Source organism: Heteronotia binoei, chromosome 9 (assembly GCF_032191835.1).
Source record: "Heteronotia binoei isolate CCM8104 ecotype False Entrance Well chromosome 9, APGP_CSIRO_Hbin_v1, whole genome shotgun sequence".
In the NCBI taxonomy this organism is placed as follows: domain Eukaryota; kingdom Metazoa; phylum Chordata; class Lepidosauria; order Squamata; family Gekkonidae; genus Heteronotia; species Heteronotia binoei.
In genome coordinates this window covers 38489899-38504517 of record NC_083231.1, presented here as the reverse complement: position 1 = coordinate 38504517, position 14619 = coordinate 38489899, and the positions used below count along the sequence as shown (strand labels likewise).

General features: G+C 44.4%; 1 pseudogene; it reads left to right on the top strand.

The window, feature by feature from the left end:
* The first annotated feature begins 4503 nt into the window (after nucleotides 1-4503).
* Nucleotides 4504-5227, top strand: LOC132577578 (aminoacyl tRNA synthase complex-interacting multifunctional protein 2-like; annotated as a pseudogene).
* Nucleotides 5228-14619: the final 9392 nt, after the last annotated feature.

Sequence of the window (14619 nt, the reverse complement as noted above, 5' to 3'; positions counted from 1 at the left end):
CATGCTGTGGTTAGATTGAAAATCGCTCCTTAATTCAAATTCCAATCTAAATTTACTTCATAGTAATTAGGACTTTGTTACTGACACTGGGGGCCTATTGATTTAATGAAAAACGCAACCTTACACTTACTGTAAGTGCTTAATTAGTTGCTTCAGTAGAGTCTTTGCTGTCCCAAATTATGGACTTTAGAAAATCAGGTGCTAATTTAAATTACACTACCACATTACGATCAGAACTAATTTCAATATGTGGCTTAACAACTGAGTGCATTATTCCTAAAAGCTGAACAACATGGTAATTTTTTTCTTTATTTCCTAATTTATGTCAAATACATGCTTCAGATTCACAGACTGTGTTTCTGAAACCAGCCCTCTCTCCTTGATCAGTGAATGTATATTCCTGCAAAATCATCCAATGCCATAATATTCCACAGCAGCTTCTGTGGTACCTTCTTTGCTCATGACTGGAGCAATACTCACCCAAAACAGTTTTTGGAATTCATAGAAGTTCCATGTCATCCCATTTGGGCATAAAGAACTTTCCTAGTTCCTGAAAATCGTTATACGCTTACCCCTATCAGTCACCAGCAATACCATTGTGATGTACATGTCATATGTTTAACATCATTGTTGAAGACTACAAATGTAGACTACAAAATTCAACTCCAGTAGCACCTAAAAGACCAGCACAAGTTTTCAAGGGTATAAACTTTCATGAGCCACAGCTCACTTCATGAGAGATGTATACATCTGATGGTGTAAGGATTGGCTTATAAAAGCTTATACCATAGAAAGTTTTGTTGGTCTGTAAGATGTTACTGCATTCCAATTTGTTCTACTAAAATGGCTGCCCACTTGACACTATCTTCATAATGGAAGATTAGTACCGAATAGCTATTCTTTTGTGTATATTATGCTGAGGCAAAGGAACAGATTTTCCCAGCAATATCAAAGGATCATGTGCGGGGATGTGCATTTTCATAGGTCCAATTTATTGTGCTCAAGCAGCTTTAGAGATACCAATTCATGGTGCAACACATGTGGATAGAGAAACCGGTAGAGGATGTGGAGGACTTACCAGGAGAAAGAGAAAGACCCAGACCACGTTGCCAGCATCACACAGTAAGTGATGTCATCACACCAGTGATATCCAGGTGATGTTCTACTAGTTGGGAAAAAACTCTATGATAGAAGCCATTTTTGCCATAGGATTTTTGCCCAAATACCAGAGCATTGCCCGAACATCGTTGATGTTAATTATGTTACTTCCTGAGCAATGTTGGTGACATGGTCTTGGCCTTCCTCTTTCTTCTTTTAATTGTAGTTGGGGGCAGGGATTTGTAGCTGATTTGTAGCAGGGGGCAGGGGCTGAAAGTGGGGGACTCCCACTTCCATCAGGGGATCTGGCAACCCTAAGTGCAAAGGGAAAGATCTAGCACAGAGGCCCCCAACCTTTTTTGTTCCAGGGACAAGCCCAAGGGCTGGCCGGCCCACCATGGCCCCACCAAGGCCCCCAGAGCCAACAGTTGCCCCCCCACGGCGCCGCCTCCTCCTCCCCCCATTTCCTCCTCCCTCCTCTGCCCCGCAGCCTTGCCGCCCACCCCCATGAAGCCTCACCACCCCGTTTTTACCACTTTAAGGTGGTAGAAGGTGAAGCGCCTTCCAGACCAACCTCCCCCCCCCACCGAACAGCTGATTCAATTGGCTGGGGAAACCACAGCAGTACGGCTGTTTTAGCAGTCACTTGCAGCTGCTGCTGTGGTTTCCCTTGCTGATTGGATCAGCTGATCAGCAGGGGCCTTAAAGTGGTATAAACAGGGGACGGCAAGGCTGCACGAGGGGACAACGAGGCTGCGCGAGGGGTGGGCGGGTGGCTGTGTGGCCCACTTGGGAACAGGCCACGGACTGGTACCAGTTCGCAGCTCGGGAGTTGGGGACACTGATCTAGCAGATCCAGGACATGAGGCAGGAATATACGGAAGGAAGTCTGGAGAGAGGTTCTGTGAACCTGCAAACTGGAAATCTTTCCTGCATAAAGTCTGCTGACAAGGAGAAGAAATTGTTTGGTATCAGATAAGAACAGTCACAATTTATGTTGGTGAACACTGGAAAGAAGACCAAAGGCAGGTGAAGATGTATGGGGCCCCTTGGTTCTCAAAGCAGTTCCTAGAGATATGATACTCTATCCCAGCTCTCCAAAAGTTATTTGTTAGAAAGTTTCTCCAGTTCATTGTTCTAACAACAGGAAGATTCCATCAGGAGGCTTTCCTTATAGTAGCATAAGTGATGCTCAGCTGACGTATTTCAAACCTACTTAGAATACAGTATACTCCCATTATTAAACATTTAGCCATACTGCACAGCACAAAATGTTCAGGAGTTTTCATTCTCACAACCCCTTTCCCATGGCAAAAAGAATGATGTTCTGCAGAGTCTCATTCAGAGTTCTAGTAATCAAAGCTTCTTCCTTTTTTATCAGTTTGGTCCAAACAGCTCTGGGTCATGTTAGCAGTATCTTCTGTTATGACAAGCTCACGTATCAGAGAAAAACTGCCAATTTCTTCTAATCAACACTTGAATCCACCAATACTATGGAGGAAACTTCTCTGTTGGTGCAGAGCACTGTCCAAGATGGCCAATATTCTTTGTTCAGATATGCTTACTCAGGGGTGGAATTCTAGCAGGAGCTCCTTTGCATATTAGGCCACACACCCCTGATGTAGCCAATCCTCCAAGAGCTTACAAGACTCTTTTGTGTAAGCTCTTGGAGGATTGGCTACATCAGGGGGGTATGGCCTAATATGCAAAGAAGCTCCTGCTAGCATTCCACCCCATGCTTACTACTTTGAATATGTAAATGTTTATGTCTGGTTTATCAATCAGGATTATCAGCCTCAAAAAAACATACTTCCTTAATATTTTGTACTAATTGCCAAACTTAGAGGGTAGAGGCAATCATGAACCCAGCATGGGTCTATGTGATCTCTCATGTGTGTTGCATAATTGCCTGCATGTGAAAGCATGTTTTCCTTTGTGCCACCATCCCAAGTTATAAAAGTCAGCCTATCACATAACCAGTGCCTTGGGTAACCCCAGAAAGGCTGTGTCTGAACAAGTTCAAAGGGCAGAGCTTTCCAACTGCTTTACCTTCACTTCCCATGCACACATAGCATGGATGTATGAGCAGTCTAGGCATATGGGTAGGATTTGAATCTAGTTTAATCTTGAGTAATAAAATATTACTCAAGATTAAACTAGAGTATATATATAGAAAATAGCTGTCATGCCTAGTGGATACAGATCTAAGGAAAAGAATACAAAGTTATAAAACTACAAGACAATTACCTTATGTGGAGCAAATATATCCCCAACCTCCCTACCTGCCCCCTTTGCAGAGGACCTTGGATCCTAAGAAGTGGCCACAGCATCTGGATGAAGTATGAAGACTGTAGATGTTGATAATGTTTTGGAGTTCATGATGTTTCTGCATGGGTTTTCTATGCAAAAGCTACTGAAGCAAAACATTCTGTCTGTACAATATGTGTTAATGTACTGGAAAATTGTTATTTCATCATTTTCTTTGTGGGTCCAGAGAAAAATGAAATGCATATGATAGCTTTTTATGTAGACACATATAAACATCTGTATTTCATGCATACTTTGAACATTTATAATTACAATTTAATATTCTCCACTTAGAAAATATGGCATACTTCTGTTCAAGAAATTAACTATTTAAAATACATTTTCTCTGGGGCTCCCATTGTTGGTAATTTTAAGGCAGGTAAGTAATACAGAGATAACATTATCTGAAAGATGTAGTACTCCAAGAAAATATTTTTAAAAGTACATAAGTAATGTTATAAATAAGTTTATTGCGTACCTTATAAAAATAATAATGCATATATGATATATATATATAAGATGCTGCTGCCAATTAAATATAAGCAAAAGATAGGAAATTGAAGTTTTCAAACACATGATTGATGCACATTCAGTTGGTGTTCTGACCACAATTGTGGCAGTTGATCACAAATAGGGATTGGCATGAACCAATTTGTGATTAATTTTGGCCAGTTCATGGTTTGTGCCCTGAGGTTCATGGTGGATCAATCAGCATAAACTTTCCACAAAATGGTTCATGAATGAATACATTTCCAAACATACTGTCTCAGCTCAATAAAAATGTTTACAAACTTTAAAGCAACATAACTTAGAGACCATTAAAGGAGCATTTGAGGGAGGCCCCCTGCAACTTTGATGTCTCTAGCTTTCTCAGGATCTGTTCTATACACTCCTGAATCTGCATGTGTCATTTCCCCAGAAAGCACTTTCCTGGGGGTACCTTCTGGGGGAGGGAGGGGCATAACTTGAACATCATAAGTCCTCTCCTCATCAAACTTGAAGAGCAGATAGTCAGCTGGAGCTTCCCTGCAAGTTTGATGTATTTAATTTGCACAGGATTTGGAGAGCAGGTAGAGAAGAAACCATCCACAGCTTTTCACCATGATGCCCATGTATAAGGATGAGGTAGATTAATCCCTTCAGGCCTTTTAATTCCACCAAGAGGAGATCTTGAAATGTTTGTATGAATTGAAAGCATCCGTGGATGGGCTATCAAAGATTATTCAAATACCAGATGTGGACTTTGGTGCAATGAATATCATCCAGCAGATGAACATGCTCTGTTAACTGCCAGTGCTGCTGACATGGATAATTTACTTGGACAGGACTGTGATGCTCTGAAGGATATTGTGATCAATGCCAACCCCTCCTGACTCCCACTGTCATTGTTCATTCTCACAGCATGCTGTGTGACCACTACAAGACATTATCTGCCATTCACACACACTCATGTGCCAGAACACCTCTTGAAATGCTTTGGTGAACAAACAAAGAAGTAATCATATAATGAATACCAGTTGGGATTTACTCTAATTTGAAACCCCCCATGAAATTCAGCATTCAAACCATTATGATGTATCCCACTGAAGGAGAAGGGAACATTGATAGATTCTTGTTCTCTTTGCTCAACCAAAAACACAATGTGATGACAACCACTTTGATTGACAGTTGGGTAGATACAGCCATCTTCCAGCTAAAAGAAGGGTGAAACAAAGAAAGGGCTGTAGTTCTGCAATCCATGAACACAGCCCTGAGCAAGACATCCTGGCTTGTGGGGAGTGAACCAAGCACAGCAGATGTTGTGACCTGCTGTGCATTTTGACAGACAGGAAACACCAATGCTGTCATTGCCAACATGCAGAAATGGCCCAAGTCTTATGAGAATCTGACACTTTTCACTCAGCCAGTTTGGTGTGCAGAGCCAGTATGGTGTAGTGGTTAAGTGTGTGGACTCTTATCTGGGAGAACAGGGTCTGATTCCCCACTCTTCCACCTGCAGCTGTTGGAATGGCCTTGGGTCAGCCATAGCTCTCATAGAGGTTGTCCTTGAAAGGGCAGCTGCTGTGAGAGTCCTCTCAGCCCCACCCACCTCAAAGGGTGTCTGTGGGGAAAAAGATAAAGGAGATTGTGAGCCTCTCTGAGACTCTGAGATTCGGAGTGGAGGGCGGGATATAAATCCAATATCATCATCTTCTTCTTCTTCTTCTCTCAAGCTGCTGAAGTGAGTGTGGGCCTCAATCATAATGCTTGTTGTGTGAATGAAATTTTAAATCAGTGTAAAAAGTTATAAGGCAGGGATGGCCAACGGTAGCTCTCTAGATGTTTTTTGCCTCCAACTCCCATCAGCCCCAGCCATTGGCCATGCTGGCTGGGGCTGATGAGAGTTGTAGGCAAAAAACATCTTGAGAGCTACCGTTGGCCACCCCTGTTATAGGGCAACAAAGTTAACAGAATTGGGGGGGGGACCATGGAGGGCAAATGAAGGAGAGTCAGCTTGCTGGGGGGCCATTCTACCATATCACAAACCACTGAATGAAACCAGTTCATTTGGTCCTTGTGATAGTTCATAGTTTGCAAACTGGGCATACCACAAACTACAAACTGCATTTTCCCAGTTTGTGCCCATCTCTAGCCACAGAAAGTAATGTTTGGGCAGTGCTGGCTCATCTGAAATAAACTTTTCCAGTGGCTTCCGTGACTGTTGATTTTGCAGTGTTTATGTTTCAGGATCTGAGAGGCACTTGCAAGAAAATTTTTGAGGGTCCCCTTCCCAATATGGAAATCCTTTGTGAAGCTTGGTGAGAGAGGGTGGTATTGTTCAAAACCTCAGAGTCTCTACCACATTGTTAGGTGGACTGCCATATTTCAATGTGTTCTCCAACTACCATGCACAAGATTTTTCACAACCACTTGCAAATAAATTATGTTTTTTTTCCCAATGAAAATTAAATCTGATTGAGTCAGATATAAGAAAGGTCCAGGATACTTGTTTGCACAAGCAGAACTGTAATATCAGTATCAGAAATCTAACTTGTTGGATTATTGTGGCACTCAGAATCTTCGTTGACATTTTTTGAGTTGTAACGACAAGTAGCTAAAGAGTTATGAAATTATGAAAGTAAAAAAATACTTCAGAGGTGGAGTTTAAAATATAATACAATTCTTATTTATTTTCTATTAATTTTACCCCTTAAATAATGAAAGATATTTCTTAGATGTAGAAAATAGGATCTTATATAAACACATTTCAGGTATTAAAATGTATGCTAAGAGATGCCAGTTTCTGTGCTTGACAAAATTGATCAAGACATACTTCAGTTATGAGTAAAGAACAATTATTTAACAGCTGTTCCATTCTCCAAAACTGATTAGTGAGATCGGTTGGAAGATACTTGGTATACCTATGTGAGGACACTTTGCAGTGGCAGAGAGCTCAAGATTTGTCTTTGAAACAATAAATGCCATCATTAAAATCTGAGCCACTTTTTATTATTTATTGTTGTCACTGAAGATTGCTTTCACACAGCCTCAGTATTCAGTAATGAAAACAAAATAATCAGCTGCTCTAAAAACAGATCAATGTTATAATCTCTGTCCTTGTTGGACAGATGGCACTTTTTAAGGGCTAAGAATAACGTCATAGCTATGTGTGAATTACCATCAAATATCAAAACATTTCAAATGAAAGAAGAAATGCCTCGATATTTATTTTATCTGTTAAAGATTCTAATGACTATGTAGCAGTGGTGAAAATATGTAATACTGAATATGTAGTAATGACAAAACTAATGATGTAGTTAAAATACAGAAATTAAGAACAATTATATAGTATAGGTAATACGTCAAAATTTACTACAAAGGGAATGTAAGGAAAATATTTTCCGTCTTATACTTAGTGTTAATATCATAGTAATATTATAATAATTTTTTGCACTTGATTAATCACTCCAACCTAATTTAGGGTTGTGTCCTTCCAGCTTTAGCAGTCTTGTATTTTCAGCTTTCATCCATTCTCTAATCCAAACTAATGTACAGGCTTTATAATAAAGGCCCCAGTCTGCAAAGCAGCCACTTTCTCCAGGGGAACTGAACTCTGCCATATGGAGAACAGTTGTAATTGTGCGTGATCTCCAGCCCTCACTTGGAGATTGGTAATAGTTTTCCCCAGGAGGAAAAGGCTGGTTTGGGATGGGGTGGGGGGTGGCTATATCATTGTACTTGTCTGAAAATCTCCTGGTATCACAACTGAACTCTAGATAACAGATATCTCTCCCACTGGGGAAAATCACTGCTTTGTAGGGTGGACTCTGTGGCATCATATTCAGCTGAGGCCTTTCCCCTCCCGAAACTCTGGCTTCCTTAGATTGCACCACAAAATCTCCAGGAATTTCCCAACCTGGAGCTGGCAACCCTAGTCAGAAATGGCCCCAATGAGTTCTCTCTCAAAGGCCAAAAGAAGCCTGGAAAGAGTTTCCTCCCCTTGCCATTTACTGACAACCAAACTTGGAATACTATGGTGGCCTAACAACAGCTACTGAGGGAAAATGGAGAACCTGACGGGACAGGCCAATAAGATGCAAAGGCAGCTTCCCCAGTGACACAGTCCTCAAATGTCCTAGGGTTAGAGGATGGGGTTGCTCTCCATGAAGATTTAGCAACATGCAGCTCAGCCAATGGGAGAGTAAGTGAGTTGTCAGCAAGACAACTTACCATATATATGTAGGATTTCAGGGTTGTTGGTTTTAAGAAATGCTGTGACTCCACCAATGACAATTCCAGTGACAACAGCACCATATCTTGAAAATCCTCATTATTTAAGGTACGTGTGGAAGAAAATCAACTCCACAACCAGGGCTTTTATTTTTTTTTAGCAGGAACACACAGGAATGCAGTTCTAGCTGGCTTGGCATCAGGGGTGTGTGACCTAATATGCAAATGAGTTCCTGTAGGGCTTTTTCTACAAAAAAAACCCCCTGTCCACAGCAGTGAAAATGCATTGGGAGGGCAAATATGCAGAACTGTGGTCAAACTGATTTCAGTTCCTATGGGTCAACTGTCAATAAAATAAAGAATAAATCAGGCTTGCAGAAAAGGTCTCTGTGGAAGATAGTTGTATTTTAGCCTATTTTAAGTGCAGCTAGCTTTATATTATTCCAAGTGTAATCCAATGCTGATTACTCCATTCTAAATCTATTAAAATCAATGGCCTTAGACCAGAATAACTCTGCATAGGAATGCGATGTAAGAAAAACCGGAAAGTTTTACTTCATAAATAACTATACACTTTCCTAAAAGGCTAATTTATGACCCTGCCATTTTTAGCACTATAGTTAATTGTAGTACTATAGTTGTTTATTGTAAACTACACTTTTTCTGGGATATAACATGGCTGTAAACATTGCTCTCGTTTGCTGCTGTTTGTACAAATAGCTTCTTTCAAGAAATAAATTATTTAGAAACTCTTTAGTATATTTCAGAATATGACTGCCTGTTTGGGCATGTTCTGAATTGTAACACAGTAAAACCAAGTTAAGGCATTATTTCTTTTGAGTTTTTTATTTTGCCTTAGAATGGGTTATGAGGGAGCTACAACCATGCTTTATAACAAGTAGGATCAGTCTTGCTTACTTGTACTCTTATTTCCAGACAAAAGTCCAACTAAATATAGGCTTGCCAATCCCCAGGTCCCAGCAGGGGTTCTTCCGCTTTCCCAGACTCCTTCCCACCCCCAGTCAGCTGGCTGGTGGGGGGAAGCCCCGCCCCCAAAGGACCATGTGCCTTTGCACCTCCAGAGGCTTCAGTCTCCGATTGAAAGGCTTCCTCTTGGGATGGTGTGTCTGTGTTGCTGTGAAGAAGCTGGCAGCAACTTGTGAGTAGAGAGGCCAGTCCCCTGCTTCAGAGTCACCAGAAACGGGGGGGGGGGGAGGGAAACATCTGCTGAGCACTTCATTATTCCCTTTGTGGAGACTGATTCTCATAGGGTATAATGGGGAATTGATCTGGAGGTTTTGGGGGCTCTGGGGGAGCTGTGTTTTGAGGTAGAGGCACCAAATTTTCAGTATAGTATCTAGTGCCTCCCCAAAGTACCCTCCAAGTTTCAAAACAATTGGACCAGGGGGTCCAATTCTATGAGCCCCAAAAGAAGGTGCCTCTATCCTTTATTATTTCCTATGGAAGGAAGACATTTAAAAAGGTGTGCTGTCCCTTTAAATATGATGGCCAGAACTCTCTTGGAGTTCAATTAAGCTTGTCACATCCTTGTTCCTGGCTCCGCCCCCAATGTCTCCTGGCTCCACCCCCAAAGTCCCCATATATTTCTTGAATTGGACTTGGCAACCCTAACTAAATCTAATATAATTAAAACCATTCTGCATCATATAGATACATGTGTCATGTGTCCATGTGTGTTCCACAAGCAAAAGCTCACTTCTGGTACAGATTCTTTCCTGAGCTATTGAGCAAGCAGCATGGTTCAAAAACATTTTATTTCTTTCAAGGCTTTCATGTTCAGCCTGTCATATCCATATGTATAGAAGGAAGCATCATCACCAATGCACACAGCTGCACTAGAGTGGTAGACACACTCTGGAGTAATTGCCAATATATCCCCTGTTCTGAACTAGTCACTACATCTTGGCATAAATTCTGCACAGGATTATGGTAAAGATAAATGGGAAAGGGAGAAACTGGGCAAGCTGTCCTGGGCTTCTTGCAGGAACAGCAAGGGTTTAAAAAATAGTAATGTGTTCAAATCTTTCTCTCAAGACCATAGTCCCAGTGCCTAGGGGTGGTGACTGGGCAGTGAAAGCAAAGACCCCTTTACACAACCTGCTAATAAACACAAACACTCACACAGTTTGGAATAAAATGGCCTCAACTTTTGTTGGTTACAGCTATGAGAAGCCTTAGCACAACATTGGACCACTGGATCCTGGCATCAACTGACCCACCTGCCAGTTGATGTATCCATCCCTTCCTAGCCCACTTGCCGGGGTGAGGAGAACCACAACAACAACAACAACAATAATAATAACAACAACAACAACAACAACTTTTATTTATACCCCGCCCTCCCCGCCAAGGCAGGCTCAGGGCGGCTCATAGACATGGCATGTGCCATGATTACGATAAATACATTATACAATAAAATACATTCAAATAAATTAATTAAAACCACAACAGTTAAAGCTGCTTTAGTACAACACAGTATATATCAGATGGCTAGGTGTCACTTCAGGATTCCATCTTGTAGGCCATTTGAAAAAGGACAGTTTTACAGGCCCTGCGGAACTGATTATAGTCCCGCAGGGCTCGAACCTCCGCTGGTAGTTGATTCCACCAATGGGGAGCCATTATTGAGAAGTCCTGCTCTCGTGTTGTTTTCAGTTTGGCCTCCCTTGGTCCAGGGATTTTTAGAAGATTTTGGGAGCTAGATCTCAGTGCCCTCTGGGGGATATATGGAGAGAGGCGGTCCCTAAGGTAGGCAGGTCCTCGGCCATATAGGGCTTTAAAGGTAATAACCAGCACCTTGTAACGAACTCGAAACACAATTGGCAGCCAGTGCAGCTCCCACAACCTAGGCTGCATGTGTTCCCACCGAGGTAGTCCCACTAACAGCCTGGCCGCTGCATTCTGTACTAGCTGCAGTTTCTGAGTTCGGTACAGGGGCAGCCCCATGTAGAGGGCATTACAGTAGTCCAACCTCGAGGTGACCGTTGCATGGATCACTGTTGCTAGGTCGCCACATTCCAGGAAGGGGGCCAGCTGCTTCGCCCTCCTAAGATGGAAGAAGGCGGCTTTAGTAGTGGCTGCTATCTGTGCCTCCATTGTCAAGGAAGGCTCCAGTAACACTCCCAAGCTCTTGACCCTGCGCACCGGTATCAGCAACGCACCGTCAAAGGCTGGTAGGGAGATCTCCTCCCCTGGCCCGCCGCGACCCACACAAAGGACCTCTGTCTTTGCTGGATTCAACTTCAGCCCACTCGACTTGATCCACCCTGCCATGGCTTGCAGCGCCCGGTATAGATTTACAGGGACGTCATCAGTCCGGCCGTCCATCAATAGATAGAGCTGGGTGTCATCAGCATACTGGTGACAGCCCAGTCCGTACCTTCGGGCAATCTGGGCAAGGGGGCGCATGAAGATGTTAAACAACATTGGAGAGAGAACTGCCCCTTGAGGCACCCCACAATTAAGTAAGCACCTCTGGGATAGCTCTCCTCCAATCGCCACCCTTTGTCCCCAACCCTCGAGGAAGGAGGAAAGCCACTATAAGGCTAGCCTCCGAATTCCTGCATTGGTGAGGCGGCAGGTCAGCAGCCGATGGTCAACCATATCGAACGCAGTCGATAGGTCTAACAACAGCAATACTGCCGAGCCGCCTCGATCTAGATGTCGCCGGAGGTCATCCATGAGGGCGACCAACACTGTCTCCATCTCATGGCCCGGGTGAAAGCTGGACTGGTATGGATCTAAGGTGGAAGTGTCATCCAAGAAGCCCTGTAACTGCAACGCCACAACCCTCTCAATGATTTTGCCCAAAAAGGGCAAATTTGAGACCAGCCGATAGTGAGCCAATTCAGCCGGATCAGATGTAGCCTTTTTCAAGAGAGGGCGGACCACTGCCTCCTTCAGGGGCGTTGGAAAAGAGCCCTCCGAAAGAGATCTATTTATGATGTCCCGTATAGGACATCTTAGCTCCTCCCGGTAGGCCTTAATTAGCCAGGAGAGGCATGGGTCCAGATCACAAGTAGTTGGGCGTGCAGTGACAAGGATTCTGTCAACTTCCTCCAAGCCGAGCGGGTCAAAGTGGTCCAGGATCAAACCAGAAGACACGCACGGGGCCTCGAGTTTACTTACTGTATCTAATGTGGCAGGGCAGTCGTGGCGGAGTGACTGGACCTTGTCTGCAAAAAATTTCACAAAAGCCTCACAGCCTATCTCCAATTCCTTAACATTTGGTTTGCCTTGTGGCAGTGAAGTGAAGTTCCGAATTATCCTAAATAATTGTGCCGGGCGCGAATTTGCAGATGCAATCTTAGCCGCAAAGTATATTTTCTTTGTGGCCTTGACTGCCATCTCATAGGACCTCATAAACTCCCTATAAGATGTTCTGGCCGCTTCGTTACGAGTACGCCGCCATTGCCTCTCTAGCCGTCTAAGACCTTATTTCAGCTGGCGTAACTCCGGGGTGTACCACGGAGCCAGCCTAATCCGAGGTCGTAGAGGGCATTGAGGTGCGATCTCATCAATGGCCCTAGAGAGCCGGCTATTCCAGGTCTCAATCAGGTCATCAAGGGGATCGCCAGAGGGCCAGGGATTCCACAGAGCCTTTTGGAACCGTTCCAGGTCCATCTGGCTCCACAGGCGAGCCATAATAGGCTTGTCGCCTAAACAGGTTTGGGGTGGCATATCTACACGAGCCTTAAGGGCAAGGTGGTCCGACCATGGCACCACTTCAGTGGCTATATTGTCCACTGTAACCCGGGCCACAAAGATTAAGTCTAACATGTGCCCGGCCTGCTGCGTGGGAGCTGTAACAAATTGAGAGAGTCCTAGTGCCGCCATGGTAACACTAGGTCCGCCACCTGACTAGAGGCCAGGTCATCAGCATGGACATTGAAGTCACCCAGGATTATCAACCTTGGGTGCTTCAACGCCCAGCCTGTCGCCGCCTCGAGTAGGGACGGTAAAGCACTGGCTGGTGCGTTAGGCGTACGGTATACCAGCCAGACTGCCAACCCCTCTCCAGCCTCCCATGTCAAACCGGCACATTCGATACCCTCGATCCTTGGAGCCAGGAGCGCCCTAAAGGAGTAAGCCTCTCGTATAAATAACGCCACTCCTCCCCCCTGCCCGCTAGTCCGTGATTGGTGAGGTAGGATGTTAAGAGTGGTAAAGTGTTAAGAGTGGTAAAGTGCTAGTACGTGATTGGTGAAAGACTGAATAACCTGGGGGAGCTGTTTGTGAGAGGGCCACTGTGTCTCCCTCTCATACCGAGGTTTCGGTCACGCATGCCAGGTCCATGTCCTGTTCGAGTAAAAACTCTCGAAGGACTGAGGTCTTATTATTAATGGACCTGGCATTGCATAACATCAATAACAGAGGTGAATTATTCAACCTGACCCTACCACCTGTCACCGTTGGGATGGGACGCAGATTGGAGGGTGAACGAGCCCTGACTTGTCTCGGTCTCCCTCCCTTGTATCGTCTGCTCTCACCACCATACCTCCCCCTCCCCAGGAGCACTGGAATCCCTAGACCAGCCATTCCCCACTGGTAGTAGTCACTGTCTTAACTGCCACCGATGCACAGCAATCACTAATACTTTCCAACCCACTCTGCCCTACTAGGTCCCAACAGTCAGATCAACTCAATAAAACCCAACCCTCAATTTCTCTTATATATTAATTGGACAAATAAATAATTTAAATCTAATGCAATAATTATAAATCCCACCCTATTAAACATCTTCAATTTAATTCGCCAATAATATTCATATAAATTCAGACCCAATAAATATAATAAATAAATCCAATGAGTTAATTAAAATCAATTTTACACTAGTAGTTCCTGAGTGTGGAGGTAGGACGTTGTTAAAGTGCAATATAGGTTCTTCCTAATTAAGGTAAGTGAAAGTGCAAGGAAGGGTGCTGAGTGTGGTATAATGTGAGGTAGGATGTTAAGAGTGGTAAAGTGTTAAGAGTGGTAAAGTGCAAGTCAGTGCAAAGCCGAGCGCTGGCGCCGAGGCAGTGCCGTGCCAGATGTAATACTGAAGACTGTAGGTGCCCTACCTGGTGCAGGGTTCTCCAGCCAGGGGTCCAGGTCCGGTGCTCTCCACGCGACCTGGTGAACCCGGGGAGGGCAGAGACCCCTTTCATGTTCCCTGTCACGTAGTGGGCTCCACTGTTCTCCTTGGAGATAACCGGTCCTTGGAGATAACCGGTCCGCTCAGGGCTCCGCTCAGGGCCCCCGCTTTGTCTGTGCACCCGGCTGCTTTCATGGGCTCTCCTCCTCAGCAGCGGCACCCAGGCTTCATCCGCCGACACCCCGCACTTCCTCTGTCGGTGCGCCTCTCCTGGCGCCCGGCCATGTCGGCAGCTCGGTTGCTGCAATCGCCTTGCAAATGTCTCCGGCTCGGCTCGCTCTGCAGACGTCGACTCTGCTCATCTCCAGCCCCACTCGCCCTGCAGGCATCGATTCCACCGCCCAGCT